The sequence below is a fragment of the Terrapene carolina genome, unplaced genomic scaffold, assembly GCF_002925995.2.
Source record: "Terrapene carolina triunguis isolate 2854851 unplaced genomic scaffold, T_m_triunguis-2.0 Scaffold58, whole genome shotgun sequence".
Taxonomy (NCBI): domain Eukaryota; kingdom Metazoa; phylum Chordata; order Testudines; family Emydidae; genus Terrapene; species Terrapene triunguis.
Window position 1 is genome coordinate 38,587,703 of NW_020664409.1, and position 19,547 is coordinate 38,607,249.

General features: G+C 39.3%; 1 pseudogene; it reads right to left on the reverse strand.

Annotated features, from left to right (window-relative positions):
• Nucleotides 1–9,515: 9,515 nt before the first annotated feature.
• On the reverse strand, nt 9,516–11,298 carry LOC113408000 (annotated as a pseudogene).
• Nucleotides 11,299–19,547: the final 8,249 nt, after the last annotated feature.

A 19,547-nucleotide genomic window follows, 5' to 3' on the forward strand; every position in this document is an offset into this window, starting at 1 on the left:
TCTCTGATCCAGGGCGCCTTCAGTTTTCCTGGGCTGGGGCAGATTTGCACGGCCCCTTATTGTGGCCTGTGGCTAAAGCCACAACATAGCTCATAATTGACAACTTCCTTGCCACCTACAATGCTTGCATGTGTGTGCACATTTATTGTTATGTTATTTGTACATGCCAGTGTAGAATTAATTATCCAAGTAAGCAGTGGCAGATTCTTTTTCCAGAGTGCCCTTGACTGGAGGAGAGTATGGGAAGCTGTAAGAAACAATGCTCATCGAGAAATAATAATGACGACGATGATAACATACTGTAGATAGGGCTGTCAATTTGCTCTAACAAGTTATTCAATTTGAAACATTTTTCTCTGGCAATCAATCTTTACAAGTCAATCCAAATGGAAAGCAAAATATTTGGCAGGTTATTTATGATAAAAATAAATGCAGCATGGGGAAAAATTTGCAGGAAGTAAAGAAAAACAACAACAACAACAGAGAGTTAAAGGACAATAAAAAAAAGGAGGGAGGGGAGAGACAGTGACACATTATCAGTGACCTGTGCACTATATTTCTCATACACAAACAAAACATTATGCTGCATACAATATAATTGAGCTTCCAAATAGAATTTCATTACATGTTAAAATGAGAATACATTAGGCATGGCTGTCCCTGTAACATTGTTATGATTCATCAAATGTAGTTATGCAGTGAAAGTTTCAAAAGTACATTATAGACAGAATAAAATAAGTTAAATGAAGATCACACCAAATGTTTGCATTTCTTTGTCATAAACAAGGGAAATGCCAATAAATTCATGAGTGTACTCTCCCTCTGGGATGAAGAATGTTCATTCCTAAAAATATCAGCAGATAATTTAATATTTAGTTATTATATATAGGTTTTGATAGGTTAAAAGCCCTGTGCAAATATTAACTAATAAATCCTCATAAACACCCTACAAAGAAGGCAAATGTCATTATCCCTATTTTATAGATTCAAGAGTGTTGAGGTTACAGCACAGAACTCTGCATTAGTTCGGTGCCAGAACTGGGATTGGAGTTCTCGATTTCCTGACTCTCAGTGATGTGCTCTTTCCTCCAGACCATGCTGCCTCCCCATTTGTTTAAACAGATTTACAGGTTTTTTTTCTTATAGCCCTTATCTGAAGCCAATACCACTGGTATATTTCATTGGTTTAGTTGCATGAGCTCTGAAACTGAATCTCATAATCCATTCACTGCTCTATTGCATATTACTGGACATGAATTAGGAAGCTCTCCCCTTATTAAGTGCCAGAGGAGGCTCTGTGAGTTTCATGGATTATAGATTTTAAGGCCAGAAGAGACATTATGGTCATCTAACCTTCTGCATAAAACAAGCCATAGCATGTCATCAAGTGATTTCTGCATCAAACCCATAACTTCTGTCTTAGCTAGAGCATATATTTTAGAAAGACATTGAATCTTGATTTAAAGACTTCAAGTAACAGAGAAATCTGCCCCATCCCCAGGTAAGTTATTCCAATGGTTAATTATCCTCACTGTTAAACAATTTGTGCCACATTTCTTGTCTGAATTTGTCTAGTTTCTGCTTCCAGCACTGGATCTAGTTACAGCTTTGTCTGCTAGATTAAAAAGCCCTCTATCATCAGAAATCTCCCCATGTAGATACTTGTAGACTGTGATCAAATCACCTCTTAACAGTCTCTTAGATAAACTAATAGACTGAACTTCTTTAATTGGTCACTGTAAGGCAGAGTTGCCAGAGCTTGGATCATTCTTGTAGTTCTTTTCTGTACCCCCTTCCAGTTTTTCCAATATCTTTTTTGAATTGTGGACACTAGAACTAGGCACGTATCCCAGTAACGGTCATGGAATTTCATCCTAACCATTGCATTCATGAATAGTGTTTGTACTTTAGTGCACTGGGCATCAACCTTCCATTTACCGATGTGCTGTATGGACCTTGAGAAACATGTTGAGATCAAGGGCCTTAGTGAGTAGAGGCCCATTGTGTCACTGCCAGGAACATGGTCTTTCCCATCCACTGGCAGTATCCCGTCTCTCTGTATGTTGGTAAAAGAGAGAATATAGTCCTACATTTGTAAAATTGTGTCTTGTTTGCTGTGAAAAATGACATTTTCCCCACAGCAGTAATGGATCCGGCATTTTACACTGAAAGTGTCTCACTTAAAGCTAATTTTAGCATGATTTGACTATGGCAGGAAGCTAAATCAAACCACTCATATTTGAGTTTCCAGCACACTTCCACCTTTATACATGGAAAGAAGTTGTACTTTTACTAAGATAAGTTTATTAAGTATATCTTGTTCCTTTGTAATATAAATGTTCTGTTAGCATTACCAATCTATCAATTAGTTTTACATACCGCATTGCTGATTCTACATAATAATCCATTTTATCATCACTTTCCCTCTCTTGTGCCTTGCTATCATGAATAGTGTAAAATAAATATTATATCATATCACTAATCCTTTTGACTGCACTGTGGTTGAGGGTATGGATGGATACCTTAGTCTTTATGGATGGATCTCTTAGTCTTCATTAGCCTGAACAAAGAGGAGATTGCTTGAAATGTGGCCTCAGCACATAACATGTCCCATCATTTTAAATTTAAGACAAAATAGAGGCGCCATACTGCTTTTGGAATGAATCTGGTCATCCATTAAATTTCCTACCTGCATCAAATGGGTGACTGCTGAATGGACATGAAGATAAGGTATCTAGGAGAGGGGTCTGTAACAAATAGCATACAAGCAGACCTTGCTCTTAGGTTCTTCTGGTCTTAGGTTTGTATAACAGTAAAGAAAGTAGGGATCGATGGGTAATGGTTTTCCTGTCTGGCAAAAAAAATGAGACTTTTTTTTTTAAAGTCTCTGTCCCAAAATAGGACATAAAATTGTAATCTCAAAAATGTTCTTGAGCCAAAAATCAAAATCAGTTGAGGTCAATCAAAATATTTCATTTTGATCATTTCAAAAAGTTTAGCTTCATATTTGACTTTTAATTTTTTTTTTTTTGGAAAAAAGTTAACTAACTTAAATTTTGAAATGAAAAGGCTTTATAAAGCAAAAAAAATTGAATTTTTGGCTTAAAAAATGTTGAAATGGGACATTCTGACAATTTCAGAACTTTCATTTTCAAATCAGGAAATTTGTTGAATCTGATCCTTTCCCACCAAAAGGTTTCAGTTTCAACAAATTGGCATTAAAAAAAAAAAAGTTTCACTGAAAAATTCCCAAGCACCTCTACATGGTGCCCACAAGTGATCAATAGGAACAATGGTCCTGGTGCCTTATTTTCCTTATTAATAGCTCCAGAAGTACCTTAAAATACTTTAAACGTTAAAATCTGCCATGGAGTATGCTTGCTTTTTCTCCAGAACTGATCCTTGCAGTGCCATCTGTAACTCAAGTTAAAAAATGCATATGTAGAGGTAGAGTTCCCTGCTTGCTTAGGAACATCAGCCTTTATGCATCATCTAAAAGCTGTCATTCCACATTGTCTGACAGCACCATCTGGTTCTGAATGTGATATTTTAGCTCTGGCCATTTCTGGAGATAGTAGTGCCTCCACCATATTTAACTCAAGTGCTTCTACTTCTGCTGCATCTGCTGAGAGTGTCATGCTGATGCTGTCTCTCCAAATGATCCAAAAGCCAGATTGTTTAAATAGAAGCAATGAATAATTCAATAAGAAAAAGATAGAAAAGTAAGTGGGCTAGATCCTTAGCTGCAATGGTGCTATGATTGGTGCAGCTGAAGAAGGAAGGCACCCTTCACAAGCTGCCCAAAGCTTCAAGGGTTTTTTACAGTAGCTGAAAATTATGGGGAGAGAGGGGAGACGTGGCCTTTGCCCTTCCCCAAATTCCAGCCGCTAAACCATGACCCTGGAAGGGAGAAAGTATACCATATGATGTCTCTGCACTATTGAAGTATCCTTTTATACAGGTGAAATCCTCTGGAAATCAGAGTTGAGGGCAAAGCTGTAGACCACCGCCCAGATTGGCGCCCATATGCTAAACTCTTTATTTAGCAATGGTTCTAAAATTATAGTAATAACTCTTCCATTTTCTGGAGGAGAAACTTTATGCCAGGAGATATAGGGATGGATTTATTGGTATGCTCAAACTGCCTTCCACCACTCTGGTGACAAAAATCAGCTATAAATCTGACTTAAGGTGCTGGTTAAACTGGGTTTATGGCTGCCTTGCATCACTGGGGTGGTGGAAAGCAACAGTTTTTTCCTCTGGCCCTCTGTCTGGAAATTATCAAGCCTTAGGTGTACCCTCAAAGGAAGAGACAAGGGGACAAAAAAAGGGAGAAGGATGCACATCTATCTACTGATGTCTGGACTAGGAGTCAGATATTAGATCCCCATTTATTGGTTTGCTTTACCTTCATCCTTTCATAATGCACAACTGAAAAATGGAACGATAAAACAAAACAAAAAGCTCAGATAGGTCTCAGCTTGCCAGGGAAAATAAGAGCACCAATTTAAAAAGTGACAATTGGATGAATAATTGCGTACACAGTGGACTGATAGTGGCACTAATATTTCAGGAGTATTTGAAGACAGTTGGCCGATATCAGGGCCGAGGAACTGGCCTTTTGCACCACTGTGGGAGTGCAAAAAATCATAGAAATGCAGGGCTGAGGGGACACTTAGTCTAGGACCATTTGGAGCAGGGATGAAAGTAACATAAAAGACTTACCAGTATGGGGGTCTGGCTCCTGGCCCCTGGAAGGGGCGGGGCTTTGGGCAGAAGGGGCGGGGCTGGGGGGGGGGTCAGCCCTTCCAATTTAAAGAGCCTGGGCCTCTGGTCACTGCCACGGTAGTGGCAGCGGCTGGGAGCCATGGGCCCTTTTAAATGACCGGGCCCCGGGCCAGCTGCCCCTTTGGACTCCCCCCTGCTCTTGGCGGTCCTACTGGTAGGGTCCCTACCTGCAGGGCCGCCGACGGGAGGTGGCAAAAGTGGCAGCAACGTTAAAGCGCTGCAGTGGCCTGTACCTGCCCACTTTCACCTCTGATTTGAAGGGACAACATCTCTGTTCTGAGGCAGGCCAAGTATACTTAGTTCATTCCTGAGAGGTATTTGTCCAACCTGCTCTTAAAAACCTCCAATGATGGGGATTCTACAACCTCCTTTGGAAGCCTATTGCAGTGCTTAATTATCCTTATAGTTAGAAAGTTTTTCCTAATTTCTAAACAAAATCTCCTGTGTGCAGATTATGCCAATTACTTCTTGTCCCACCTTCAGGGGACATGGAGAACAAGTGATCACCGTCCTCTTTATAACGGTCCTTAACATATTTGAAGACAGCCCATTTTTTTTAAATCTTTCCTCATAACTCAGGGTAAACATTTTATTATTTTTGTAGCTCTCCTCAGGACTCTCTCCAGTTTGTCCACATGTTCCTTCAGGTGCAGCACCCAGAATTGGACACAGTACTCCAGCTGGGGCCTGACTAGTGCTGATTAAAGGACAGTTACTTCCTTTGTCTTACAGAGGACACTCCTATTAATTCAATCTGGGATGATATTAATCTTTTTGCAACTGCATCACCCTGTTAACTCATTTTCAATTTGTGATTTTACTGTGATTATAACTCCCTGATCCTTTCCAGCAGTACTACCTCCTAGCCAGTTATTCCCCATCTTGTAGTTGTGTATTTGATATTTTCCTTCTTAAAAGGACTTTGCACTTGTCTTTATTGAATTTCATCTTGTTGATTTCTGACCAATACTCCATGTTATCACGGTCATTTTGAATTCTAATCCTGTTCTCCAAAGTGCTTGCAACCCCTCCCAGCATGGTGTTACCCTCCAATTTTATAGGCATTCTCCACTACACTATTCAAGTCATTAGTGAAAATATTAAATAGTACCGGACCCAGGACAGACCTCTTCGGGACCCCCTTAGATACATTCCCCAAATTTGACAGTGAACTATTGATATCTACTCTTTGAGTATGGTCATTCACCCAATTTTGCAAAGAGGTCATAAAGCTGACCTAACTAAGCAGTTGAGGATTCACTCAGAATGGGGTAATCCCTGTTGGGCAAAGTGCTGATGTAGAGAGCTCTACACCACCACCTAGTGGCCACTCTGGCACAGGGATATGTTCAGGGCCAAGGAGCCTGGCAGATTCACTGCTGTCTTCTAGTGATCCTCTCAGTCATAATAACCTCTTGGAGGCTGTTACCAGCCAACATAAATGAGAAGAGCTTAAGGCTACTCTTATTTATGCTGAGGGCCAAATTGCCCCTGGCAAACCCAAAGGATCAGGTGGGGCCACCTGTGGCTCTCCCCTCAGGTGTTACCCTGAGTTCAGCTCAGATGGATCCAATAGGTTACATATTACACCTTTGGCCTAGTTTCATGGCGTCTCAATGTTTTAGTGTAGAGTTTTTGGGAAGATGAATAAGGAACTACACAATTAGCAAACAACAACAACAAAAATGGGGTTGATTAATTTAGGGTCTCTGAAGGCTTCTTGTTTTTTGGAGAACTAAAACAAATCTTATTGGTGTTCAAGGTAGAATTCTGTCCTACACTCTTCACCAGAGAATACTGAACAGTAAAAATTACACACTACAGAATCATTGCTTAGCGTAAAGCACATTCTGAATAGGGATATGCCACAGCAGAGATATCCTTCTTGCCCGGATGCTCATTGGTACCACTGAACTACATTCTTAACCTACAGGTATTCTGAAACAATGGAAGTAAGTCACTGTTTGGAAGGATGATTTCTGTAAAACAGAATGTTGCAGATTCAGCCAGAGTGCTGGTTGGAGCTATCCCTAGGATAACAGTTGTCATTAAAGGTGGGTAAAATAATCAAAATCCCCAATGATCTTTTGCATGGAGTTATTCAGCAATCATCTTGTTTTCTTTAAAGCTGATCATCTAGAACAGTGGTTCTCAAACTAGGGCTGCCGCTTGTTCAGGGAAAGCCCCTGGCGGGCCGGGCCGGTTTGTTTACCTGCCGCGTCCGCAGGTTCGGCAGATCGTGGCTCCCACTGGCTGTGGTTCGCTGCTCCAGGCCAATGGGAGCTGCGGGAAGCGGCGGACAGCACATCCCTCAGTAAACAAACCGGCCTGGCCCGCCAGGGGCTTTCCCTGAACAAGCGGTGGCCCTAGTTTGAGAACCACTGAAAATGAATGGAGCAAAACTGGGCTTATATTTGGGGGTGCGGGGGGGCAGGGCGCTGTTCTGCAGTTGTGGGGCAAGGAGGAGAGTGAAGCAGTAGCATGCAGCTACATTGGAATCATCTTAATACCAGGGATGCTGCATGCTGGGCTGGCTCCTGGCACAAAATAGAGCCAACTCACCAAGCTATGGCAGCGGTAGACAACCTGCAGCTCGTGGGCCACACGCGGCCTGTCAGGGTAATCCGCTGGTGGGCTATGAGACAGTTTGTTTACATTGACTGTCCACAGGCACAGCCGCCCACAGCTCCCAGTGGCCGCGGTTCACGCAGGGATGTGCTGGCTGCCGCTTCCTGGAGCTCCCATTGGCTGGGAATCGTAAACTGCGGCCACTGGGAACTGTGGGTGGCCGTACCTGCGGACGGTCAATGTAAACAAATTGTCTCATGGCCTGCCAGTGGATTACCCTCATTGGCCTGAGGTTGAAGCTCCCTGGTCTTGCCACCATTCCCCTGGCTACAACTCTGACATGCATTTTGTTTACAGGAACAATGAGAACAAGCATAAATTACTACCCATCATAAGGCATGAATTCAATCATTGCTGAAATAGTCCTTTAATACAGACATATTCAAAAATTCCTAACATATAAACACAATACAGTAGCTGAAAAGGGATGATCGACCAGTTGCAGAGTGAAAGTCTAAGAGGAGATTAATTCCAGATATTAAATCTTTGCAGCACTCCAGACTCCTCAGTTTGAAACCTCATGACTTCCACCACTAGCCACAGAATAACACAATCATTCTGGAGGTTCAGTCTCGCCTACAGGCAAGAACTTGTCCCATCATAGCAGGAACAAAACTAGCACAGCGGGATATTCAGTACCAGGCATGGCAATAAGAGTCATCAACCAAAGAAGCAGTGTTCTTACATGTGAGTTTAAACTTGGGAATGTCATCTTTATAAATGTCTTTCTCAAACTGTTGCTATACCAAACTAGATGCATAATTAGTATAATCAGTTCCAGCAAATAGTGTGGCTTATCTCTAGAGCACCTACTCATAGTTACTGAAACTTTATAAGCATACCGGAGAACAAAGAAATGAAGCTGAATGGATTTTCTCAACTTAACCTTTTGGTTACTTAAATAGCTGCCCCAACAAGTGTATCTTCTGAATGAACACCCTGTGTGACTGGAGAGAGATCATTACAGATGCAATGACAATGACTCTTCTCCAACTATGGCCCAAAAGGAAACTTTAATGGATCAGAGAATGAGTGAATCCTGTTAAATATATCAACATTATCAAACCTTTTGTTAAAACACATTTATGTAATGAGAAAACATTGTCTAGCTAGGCCATAGCAACAAAAATGAATTTGTTGCCAGATTATATTTATGCTCTTGGCTTCTAGCTAACACAGAAACTGGGCACTTGATAGATAGATAGATAGATGTAGGGTGTTTGGGTTGGATAATTGTCTCTAATTGTGAACCACTAGTGTAGTCAAGGGTAAACAGAGTTTACCCACTTCTTATTTGGGGAATATGGAGTTTACTTTAGGTTAGTTTACCCAATTCTTTTTTCTACCACTGCTGTCAACCCTTATTTACAGGCTTTTTGCTATAAATTCCAGTGTAATATACTACTTTGTACCCCATCTCTAATTCACGGATATATTGGCAAGAGAGAAGAGGCATAAATCATAGTGTGTTATAAAGAAATACAAGATGCCTGTTGATCATTTTTAAATTTGAGGAATATGAAGAATAATTTCTTTTCTGCCTATAAGTTCTATGATTCTGTAATGCTCTTTGAGGCAGGAGAGATGGATGAAAGTTGAGAATGGAAGAAAGATGGGAGTTCAGGGAATCCACAGTTAATCAGTGGAGGTGAAGGAGTAAAGCTAACATGGCTGTTGGAGAGCTTTAACCCAGAGCATTAGGTACATTTGGGGATATTTTAATGAACCATTGGTACCTGAAGCCCAATGGAATTTCTGGTGCATTCATTTATAGTGCAGAAAAATCAAATCATGGATAGCTTTGGTCCACACATATTCATTGATGAGCAATCACCATGGGGTGGGGTGGGATGAGGCTGAGTGATATATAAAGAAGAGGAGTCCATTTAGAACATTGGTTCCAAAACTTTTTGGCATCACGCCCCCTTTTTAATTTTTGAGAAACCTTCACGCCCCCCCACCTCTCCTTTACCATCACCCAACCCCCTTTTAACAAATGTAATTTGTAATTTAAAATTAAAAATAAACATAGTTTTTCTTGGCATAAAAAATTAATAAAAATGTAATTTAAAATAAGAAATAGCATGCACGAAACAAATTTAATGTGAAGGATGTTGCTGCATTTTCTTCATGAGTTGGGAAATCCTAGGTTTGAAAGATGAAAATGTGCAACGCAAATCGTTTTTGACATCCAGTCGATTCCTTTGTTTTGTTTTTATTATGACTAAACTTGAAAAGCTTTTTTCACAGAGGTACTTCGACGAAAACGGAAGAATAATATATAGCACTTCTTCTCCATCTTTCGGGTAAATTGAGAAATATTTTATCCAAAATTCCTCCAGGCTTAAGTTTTCAAAAATATCTTTCGCACTTGAATCGTATTTCATTTCGAGTGCTTGTTCTTGCAATACTTCTGGCAATGAATTGACATCAATGTTGAATGGATTACGTGCTAATTTATGAATGGGGTTGCCAGAAAAGTTGTCTGGAAAATAGCGGATGAATTCGTCAGCAAGGCAGTCCAGATGAAACAAAATGTTGTTCTTCGGATCCTCTTTACAAAGTTCAGCGAGTGATGAAAATGTTAGAAAAGATGAAAAGTTATGCGTCTGAGCTTGCATTCGACATTTCCAAAGCTTTATTTTTTCTGTAAACGCTTTGATGGCATCATGGTGCACTATGTGTTTACAGCGTTGTTTCCTTGCAGCTTCAAATTGAGATTGTTCAAAGATTCAAAAATGTCCACGAGGTATGCCAATGAAAGTTGAAACATTTGGTTCATAAATGCATGATATAACTCTTCTTTTTATTGTTGCTTGAGGAAAATTTCCACTTCGTCTTTCAGTTCGAATAATCTCAAAAGTATGTTCCCTTTGGAAAGCCATTGTACCTCCGTGTGAAACAAAATAATTTTATGATCCACTCCCAAATCCACACAAAGAGCTGCAAAAAGTCTTGTATTTAAAGCTCTGTTCTTCACAAAATTGACATCTTTGATGGACAAATTCAACGAGTCATGTAAGTCATCTGGAAGGGTTTTAGCAACCAATGCTTGTCTGTATATGATGCAGTGAGTCGTGGTTACAGCTGAATTTTTTTCTTTCACCAATGTCACAAATCCAGAGCGAGAGCCAAGCATCGCTGGAGCACCGTCTGAGCAGACTCCAACCAGATTTTCCCATGAAAGTCCATTTTCTTCAAAAAAGTCAGAAACCGTTTTCATAACATCAGAAGCCTTTGATGTGGTCATCAATTCCTTCGAAAAAAGCAGTTCTTCTTTTACAATTCCATCATTAATGAATTGAACGTAGATAAGAAACTGACGGCATTGTGCTACATCAGTGGTATTGTCGCACTGAATTGCAAAAAAAGGAGAAGCTTTCACTGCCTCCACAACTTGAAGTTTTAGATCTTTCGCCATGTCATCGATGCGAAGTTTCACGGAATTGTCAGAAAGCGAAATTTCCGATATTTTTTCTTGCTTTCAGCACCAAGCACAATATCATAAGCTGCTTTCAACAAGCAAGGCTTCACAAGAGTTTCTCCTATTATATGTGCTTTCTTGGCTTTAGCGATGAGCAACGACAGTTCGTAAGATGCTTATACCACTTTGGCCGATGCTTGATGAAAAGCTCCAGTAGTGTCCAGCTTCATGCGTTTTAAATTTTGAAGTTTATCAACAAAAAACTCTTTTGCTTTGTCTTTCAAAGCGCTGGGGTTCTTTGTCAAGTGTCGCTCAAGACGACTGGGTCTCAAGGCATCATTGCTGAGAAGTGTGTGCCATACTACGCATTGAGGATGATTGATCCTGTTTTTTTCCATAAAGGTGAAACCATATTTAATGTAGTCTTCATTGTACTTCCTTTTCTTAATTTTGGCCATAATATACTAATAAAAAAAATCTATAAAAATATTTTTCCTGATTCATGAATAATAACGGACGCAAGTTAATTTGAGTTATTGTGAACGTTTATTTACTACTACTATTACATACGGATGCGTACTGCCCTATATATACACCCCACCACCAGTCCGGCAAGTAGCCGGTCTTGCGCGGTGAGTGGTGGAGGAAACCACTCCCATGATAGAACAGTCTCAAACACTCTCGCAAGCGAGCTAGGAAGTTTTAAAAAGTTCCATCGCTTTCTACATCATTCTTCGGCTTCCCTGTAGACCAAAATCGCACTCCTACACATCAAAAGGCAAAAAAATAAAAAATATTCGCATTTTGTGGTATGAAATTTGAAAATATTGCAGTTATATACTTTTATTTATAGTTGTATTTTTATTATTGTACTTTGTTATACCTTTATTCTTGTCTACTTATATTCATAATCAAAAATGAGAAGATTGTTAATACTTTATTGTAGTTAAGTAATATAGGCTGGTAATTGGACAATTTTATGAATAGTTATTATTATGTATACAGAATATGTATAATTTATTGTCTGTTGGTCTATTAAATAAATAAAATATTTTTTTTATGCGTCCCCCTTGGAATTTCTTCAGGACCCCTCGGGAGGCAGCCCCCCAGTTTGGGAACCGATGGTTTAGAAAGTATAGTCCAATATATGGCAACAGCCCAAATTCTATTTAAAATAACTGATTTTATTCATTAAAAATGATAGTATTCTACACACAGTGAGGAATAGGGAACAGAAAGACAGTGCCTGTAAAAGGAATAATAAATATACAGCACAAATATAACTTCTCTGCAAGGAAGGCCTAGCTTACTTAATTCATCACAGCATTTGATGCTGCACCCTGTATGACTTTTGGAGAGCTCTCTAATTTGTATCACACAAGAGATGGGTTTTAATAAATAAAACATTTGCATTGCACGTGTGTTGACATCCCATCCTCTTCAGCTGGCCTACTGGAGGATAGGGTGTTCTGTACCTAACTGGCAGGAAAGCACTTTTGGTTAGTTGCTCATCAGTAGGACACGCTCAGGAGTATGCTCCAGTTGCACTGCCCTCTCTCCAGTAATGGGAGCTTAATCGCTAAAGGCCCTTCTATAAACCCATCTTAACTGGCAGTTCAAAACAGTCAGAGTGTACCAGTGAAACCGACTGTAAGAGTTTTGGCTTATTATCCGGGGTATACAAAACTGCCCTTCGAGATAACTATATTTTTCATAGGTATTTGCCAACAAGAGGTAGTGTCTACATGAAATAAACTTTACTCATTTCTCTCCTCCCTATATTCAATATGATTAATATGAAGATGATAATTCACATAAATCACTAATCGTCACTGTTCACAACACATTTACCAGATATTATTGCTTCTATCCTCATTTTATATCTATAGGACATCTAGGGACTGATTTTCAAAAATGACCTCCAACTTGTGGGCTCACGTTAATCATGCCAATATATTTGCATGTGTAAGACACTTTTCATTAAAGCCCCTTGAAGCATTTTACAATGATTTACTAATTAAGCTTCAAAACACCCTTAAGCCGCACAAAATAGGAATATGTAGCTACTGTATCACTCACTTCTGAAATGCAGGCACCTTTGGAGCAGAGCAACGCGGCCGTTTACAAGCACACAACAATACACAACAGTTTAGAAGAAGAATTCTATGTCTTACTGAAATTGTAGGGGGAATCTGAGTAATTAATTGAGTTGGAGTTTGGCCAGGACAATGAGGTTAACATCTTTGCTCTTACAAAAAAAAAAAAAAAGGTGCTATGGGACCTTAGATTTTACAGGAATCTGGTTTTACATCTCATCCAGAAGACAATAGCCCTAATTCTGCTCTTAGCTACACCAGTATAAATTAGAAGTGACTCCACTGAAGTCAGCGGAGTTACACCAGTGTCTCCTGTCATCATATCGGGAAAGGCAGCACCTAATGAATCACTAATGCTTCCCACAACATCCAGTTATTCCCTGCTTAACTTGTGAGATCAACTAAGAACACAGTACAAGATCTGGTTGTAGGCTCATATCTAACTATGTTCATTGGACAAAGTTGGATAGCAGAATTGAACAAAAGAAATAGTTAAAACTAGAAAGCTTTATGTCTATGACTCAGGGCCAGATTCTCAAATGGTGTAAAATGAAAATAATTTCTGGAAATATTAGACATGAGTACTGATGGCTATTTGAATTATTTTCACTTGTTCTTCTACACATTTTGTACGTTCTCTTTAACTTTAATGGCATTACAAACATGTCACATAACACACTACATATTTACTCTGTTCGGTTATCAAGATCTGTGTTACTTACCAGTATTTTATTTTATTTTATTTTAAAGATGACATTAAAATGCACAGCTGTTTCAAATGGAACATAAAATCCACCAAAAAGCCAGATTTGCAGAATTTTGTAGAAAATTGCAAACATTCAGCTGTCATACTACCACCCATTATAATGAGTATAAATAACCTCCATTTAATATGTGAGGATTTTTTAAAAGATGTTTGCATTGAAAGAGAACTCCAGGTGCTTTTAGAGTTATTTGGGACATTTTCCAGTTAACAATATGGAAATACTGTCACTTAAGCCAGGGAGCTTGTTGCTATGGGGACACAATAGCAGCAGCATTTGATAACTTGGCAGTTGTTACACTGGCAAAGAGAGAAACTCAGCGACAGGGACTGTTGAATAATTTCAGGTGGATGTGCACTAGGGATAGATGAAATGGTTCAGAACATTTAAAAAATGAAAAATATCTTTCTTTTCAACTCGCAATCTCTCCTTCGCATATGGTCTTTTTGGTACACTACACTGGCTCAGCAGCTTTAACACCTATGAAACTAGTAGGAACGACAGCCCTATCGACACATCTAATAATGGATTCACAAATGAATTTTGGAATGGATATGCAGTAGACAGCACAGTGTAGCAGAGATGACAATGAGATATGGAAGCAGAAAAAGCCAATGTGAGTTTTGGTTGGTCACTTTTTAGAGTATACACAATGTGCCTCAAATGGCATGTGACCAGGATTCACCACTGAATTTGGTCCGCTGGTTGGATCATTAACTTCCCTGGCCCGGGCCAGGTACTGATGGAAAGTGCGATGTGAACGCTGATCCAGGCCCCCAACTAAGACATGTCTTAGGATAGAACAGGGAGGTGATAGTCCCTTTCTAAATCACTCTGATGATACTGTAGCTAGAATATTATATCCACTGCATCTCAGGACATAGAAAGTTGTGGACAAACTGTAGGGAACTCAGAGAAGAGTAACAAATGTGATCAAAAGCTGGAGGGATTGGTTTATAATGAAAGATTAAAAAACTAAATTTGTACACGGCTGAATGGTTACTAAAAAGAGGTATGATAACTGTCTAGAAATATTTGAAGAGTATGAATGTCAGAAATAGGATGAAATGTTTAGGAGAGTCAAAGATATCCTTGGGAGGAATTGGGATGAAATGAAGGAAAGAAAAATCTAAGTTAAAAAAAATCTCTATAGTGAAACCTATTAGATTGTAGAATAGTCATTGTCATCTAAGGGGAATGGTGAATGCCTCATTGAATCATTATAAATGGGACTGGACAATGCAGAGTAGAAAATATACTTTAGGGAACAATCATGCACTGTCAGGAGGTAAACTAGATCATGCAATAGGTCTTTCTATCTCTAATCTTGGAAGGCCAAATCCTGTTGACCTTACTGGAACAAAATTCCAATTAATATCTGTAAGGACAGCAAGCTTTGACCTATGATTTTATGATTAAGCACAAAGAACCAATACACCAATGACAATTCAATAGTGCACTTGTGGTAGTGCAGGGAGCTATGGAACAGTGATCTTGGATTCTGCTATATCTACCAGTATTACATATCATGTGTAAAGTAATTACATATCAAACCACTAGAAATTCTTACAAGACTATGGTGATCACACTCGATCTTTGTTCCAACAAATGAACTTTCTCTGTTCCCTTTTCTAGTTTCTCCTTCCATTATGTACTCTTAAACTTATCCCATTCATTTGTAAAATGCCTGGATTTGTTTTTCTTCTCAATGCCAATACAAAATCAAAGATATAATACACACATAGGGCTAGATTTTCAGAGACCCTTTGTATTCACAATTCCAGTGGAAGTCAATGAAAGCTGCAGGACACAATATCTCTGAAAATCAGCCTTATGTAGATAAATAAAGAAAAGCATATGGATGTTGTACATGACACACCATAGGAGAAATCTCTTAAGAGACCGTGAACTAATGCAGCTACATGCTTTATGCTGCAGTCCAACTTGCAATCACTAGGCCATCTCACCACAGGGGACAAACGGGTATTGAGAGTTATTGAACATTGCCAATTTTCACCGTGAAGTTATTTAGCACAGATGTTTCCATAATTGTGACACACTGGGAAAATCCACATGCTCAATAGCCCTCAAACTCATGCTTCCATCTGTGCAGTGTGATGGTCTACAGTTACTGCACATGTCTGCAATATCAAACATACAGGAATACTGTCTGGCACAAGTTCTATTGGAAGATTTTTCCTAGTACCATCTGTGCTTTTTTATTTACTTCTATTCCTGTGTTTCTGTATTTATATTTAACACAATTATAAGCAGGCAATATAGATTTTATATGTGCTGGTGAAAATGAGAGTGTATAAAGAACCATATAAAGTTGGTGGTAGAGTTATAAAGCTCTCACAAGGGATAACAGCTGACAGAATGGGATTTAATTGTGGCATCTATAACAGTTTTCCGATCTGCGTCACTGACTCAGTTTTGACCCACAACGGCAGTGTCTGAAAGTTGTTACTATAGCCATACCAAGGATTGTACCTGGACTAAGTTTCAGGGCCAAGATTCAGTTAAGAATTTGATGACACTGAAAACACTGGAAGTGTTCTTTTGTGATTTGGCCCAGTATGGTGAAAATCTTATGAATTCAAATGATATTGAAAGATTTCTGCCATCAGGTATTTGAGATCAGCCATTCTTATCAATTTCCATCCATGTTCAAATTGGTTTACCAGTTAATCTGGAACCACAACAGTGGGGATGGATTCAGATGCAGGGATTAAATTAGGAGGTTTTTCATTCCCTTTAAATTTATAGTGGCTTGAATTGGAAGTTTTAGCCCTTCTCTTGTTATTACTATTTGCTGAGTGTTCCATGGCTCATTTGGGATGAAGTGGTAGACTCTGTCCAGTTTGTAATGGCCAGTTGCACACATCACAAAACCTGTTTTAACGGTGATCAGTCTCAGCAGAGAAGCCAAGATCTGAAAAGCCTGGAGAGTGAACTGTTCTCTCACCCCTACATGTGGTCCCTAAAGGTTAGGGCTGAAAGACGTTGGAGGAGAAGTCTGAGGAAGCTGGCCATGCCATTGATCACTATCTTAGTTAAAAGATTTCAATTTTTAGTGCTGTCAATTTAGTAATAAACTGTATGAAAATAAATCTTACAGAAAAGATACCAGACCATTAATCTTGGAGTTTCTCATACTTCAACAATGTGCAATGGCATATACATAAATCACATGCAGTCAGAGGTTATGAGGTCTCACTCATTTCTATTAGTGGTGTTTTTATTCAATTCAGTTGTAAATATCTCATATTTTTCAAGTGGTTTGCTAGATGGGTAAAGCTATGGAACTGGATAGGAGGGCTAAGCATAGAGGATGGCATGTATTTGTAGTTCTTTTGTCAAAAATCAGATTGCAATATACATATCACTGGTAACAGCTGAATTTTGAATTGTTTTCATTCTCTTTCCTTTTGGTCTCTGCAGTATTTTCTCTTTCTGAACACCCCTTCCTTTCTGCAGTAGTGTTGTATGTTTGGAAGAAGAGACGAATTATAAAAAAAAGCACAAAAGAAGGTAAGTCTTCTATTGTGCTTTTTGTATAATTCTTCTCTGCTGCCAAACATATAACTTTTTTTGTTGCAACCTCTCAGAAACAGCATTGAAAGCCATATCAACACAACTTCATCACATTAAATACAGAGAGAGTCTGCCTTTCTTCTTGGATTTCATTCTGTTTATATTCTTGTTTGCAGCCAAATATTAAGTGTGCCCACTATTTATTTGGGGCTTGATGATTCATTTAGGCAAAGCAAGAGATGCTGCACAAATTGCACCACTGCAGGAAAGATGGTCCCTCCCTGTTTGCCTTTGTTCTAAGGGAGAGGTAGTAATTTGATGCTTTTCTGTACCAGCAGCAAATGATGATACCTCCTATGCTGGCTGGTTCATTAGGTGGTGGAGCTAAAGTTACATCAGTCCTATCTCTCCCTATCCACATATTATATGGGGAGGAAGTAGATACACATCACTCTCTGATTCCTTTGTGTCCAGACCCAAGTTCTGGGTAGCCTTCATAGATGTGTAAGTGCGTGCGTGTGCATTTGTGCGTGTGTTCTTATGCCTCTTTACTGCCTTGCATGAGCATGAAATATGAGTCACAATCTAGCCATTATTTTTAAAACAGCCAAATTCAGGCTACTTATATTTGAATCAAAATACTATCCACAGTCTTATTTACTCCATAATGAAGTCAGTGAGAATTCTGGTATCCAAAGACTGGTATTTGTAGTAGGAAGGAATGCTACATCTAGTCATCAGATAGGACAGTAATTCTGCTGGTAGTTCAGACTCAAGGAGGCGAGTGTAAATAATGGCGAAGGCAGCAAATGCGTGGGGGAGAGCATCAGAGAGCTTGATGGAAGGGAGTAGGAAGCGGTGATTGGTGATGAAATCCGTTAATCGCTGTCTCTGGCAAAATAAAGTAGCAAAACAGAAAGTGTGCCAAGAAGTACAAAGGGAGTAAGCTAACTTCAAAGTCATCCAAAGAGTCCAGAAAATTTGAATCAGTATTATTTTCAGTCACTCTCCCTAAGCGGCCATTGATTCCAGAAGCACCAAGACAAAGAAATCAGCTGCGGGACAGTTTTATACCCTGAAGCAGTAAATCCTTGTTGAGGCATTTGCACAAACTGCCCTAAAAATATCAGTCAAAGGAGTGAAAGGGTGGACACCTAAGGACAACAATGTCGTCATGCCATTTAGAAAGGAAAACTTTGGCTCAGGAGGAAAAGGGCCATGAAAACAAGAGCGCAGGTGGCCATGATAATGTATGTATAAACCAGTCAAAAAATAGATGTGCTTCTTGCTTGTAGATAGATATAAACATATGGCTAAATCCTGCTCACACAAGGAGTTGCACGGATGGCAATGGGCGTTCTCATGTGAGTAAGGGATGCAGAGTTTGGCCTATGAATATGAAATTACACTTCATAGAAAACATAACTCTTAAATAATCTGTGTATTCCACAACAAGTGAAATATTTCAGAAAGCAAATCATGTAGTGGCAACAGTGAGATGTCAAGCAATCAAAGACAGAATTGGTGGAAAGATACAAGGGCAGTTTTAACTTATTAACAGAGTCCTCTGTTCATTCACTGGCTGTATGTACATATTGCATGTTACTGCAGTTGCAACTAAAACCATGATTCATTGGCGGAAGCTCTACCATGTGAGCTAAATAGGAGTCTTCCTCTGGTCAGTAGGATCTGTCAGCAGAAAGCCCTCTTTATCTAACGGTTTATTACAATACCATGTATAGGCAAAATTCTGAAAACAATGGCCTCTCTATATTCCCTTTAGTTTCCAGAAAAAAAAAAATTTCATGAGACTGAAGGTACCATATTGTCTAGAATATCCCTGAGTGCAAAAGGGATTAGTAGAATATTGTAGATGATGTAATATCTTTAACTGGATCAACTTATGTTTAAAGAGACAGGCTGTTGAGCTCCACAGAGCAATTCTTGTCTTTTTCACTGACAGAAGTTGGTCCATCTTGTCCAGGGGTTCTCAAACTGGGGGTCATGACCTCTCAGGGGGTCACGAGGTTATTACGTGCGGGGTCGTGAGCTTTCAGCCTGCTTCACCTCCATCATTTATAATAGTGTTAAATATATAAAAAAATGTTTTTACTGTATAAGGGGAAGTCACACTCAGAGGCTTGCTGTATGAAAAGGGTCACCAATACAAAAGTTTGAGAACCACTGGTCTTGTCTCTCTCATATCCTGGAACCAACACAACTACAACTACAACAACACTACAAATACTAGAATACTATCAGCTACCTTTATATCAGCAGCAAAACAAAAAGAAAAAAATTGTGTAAGTT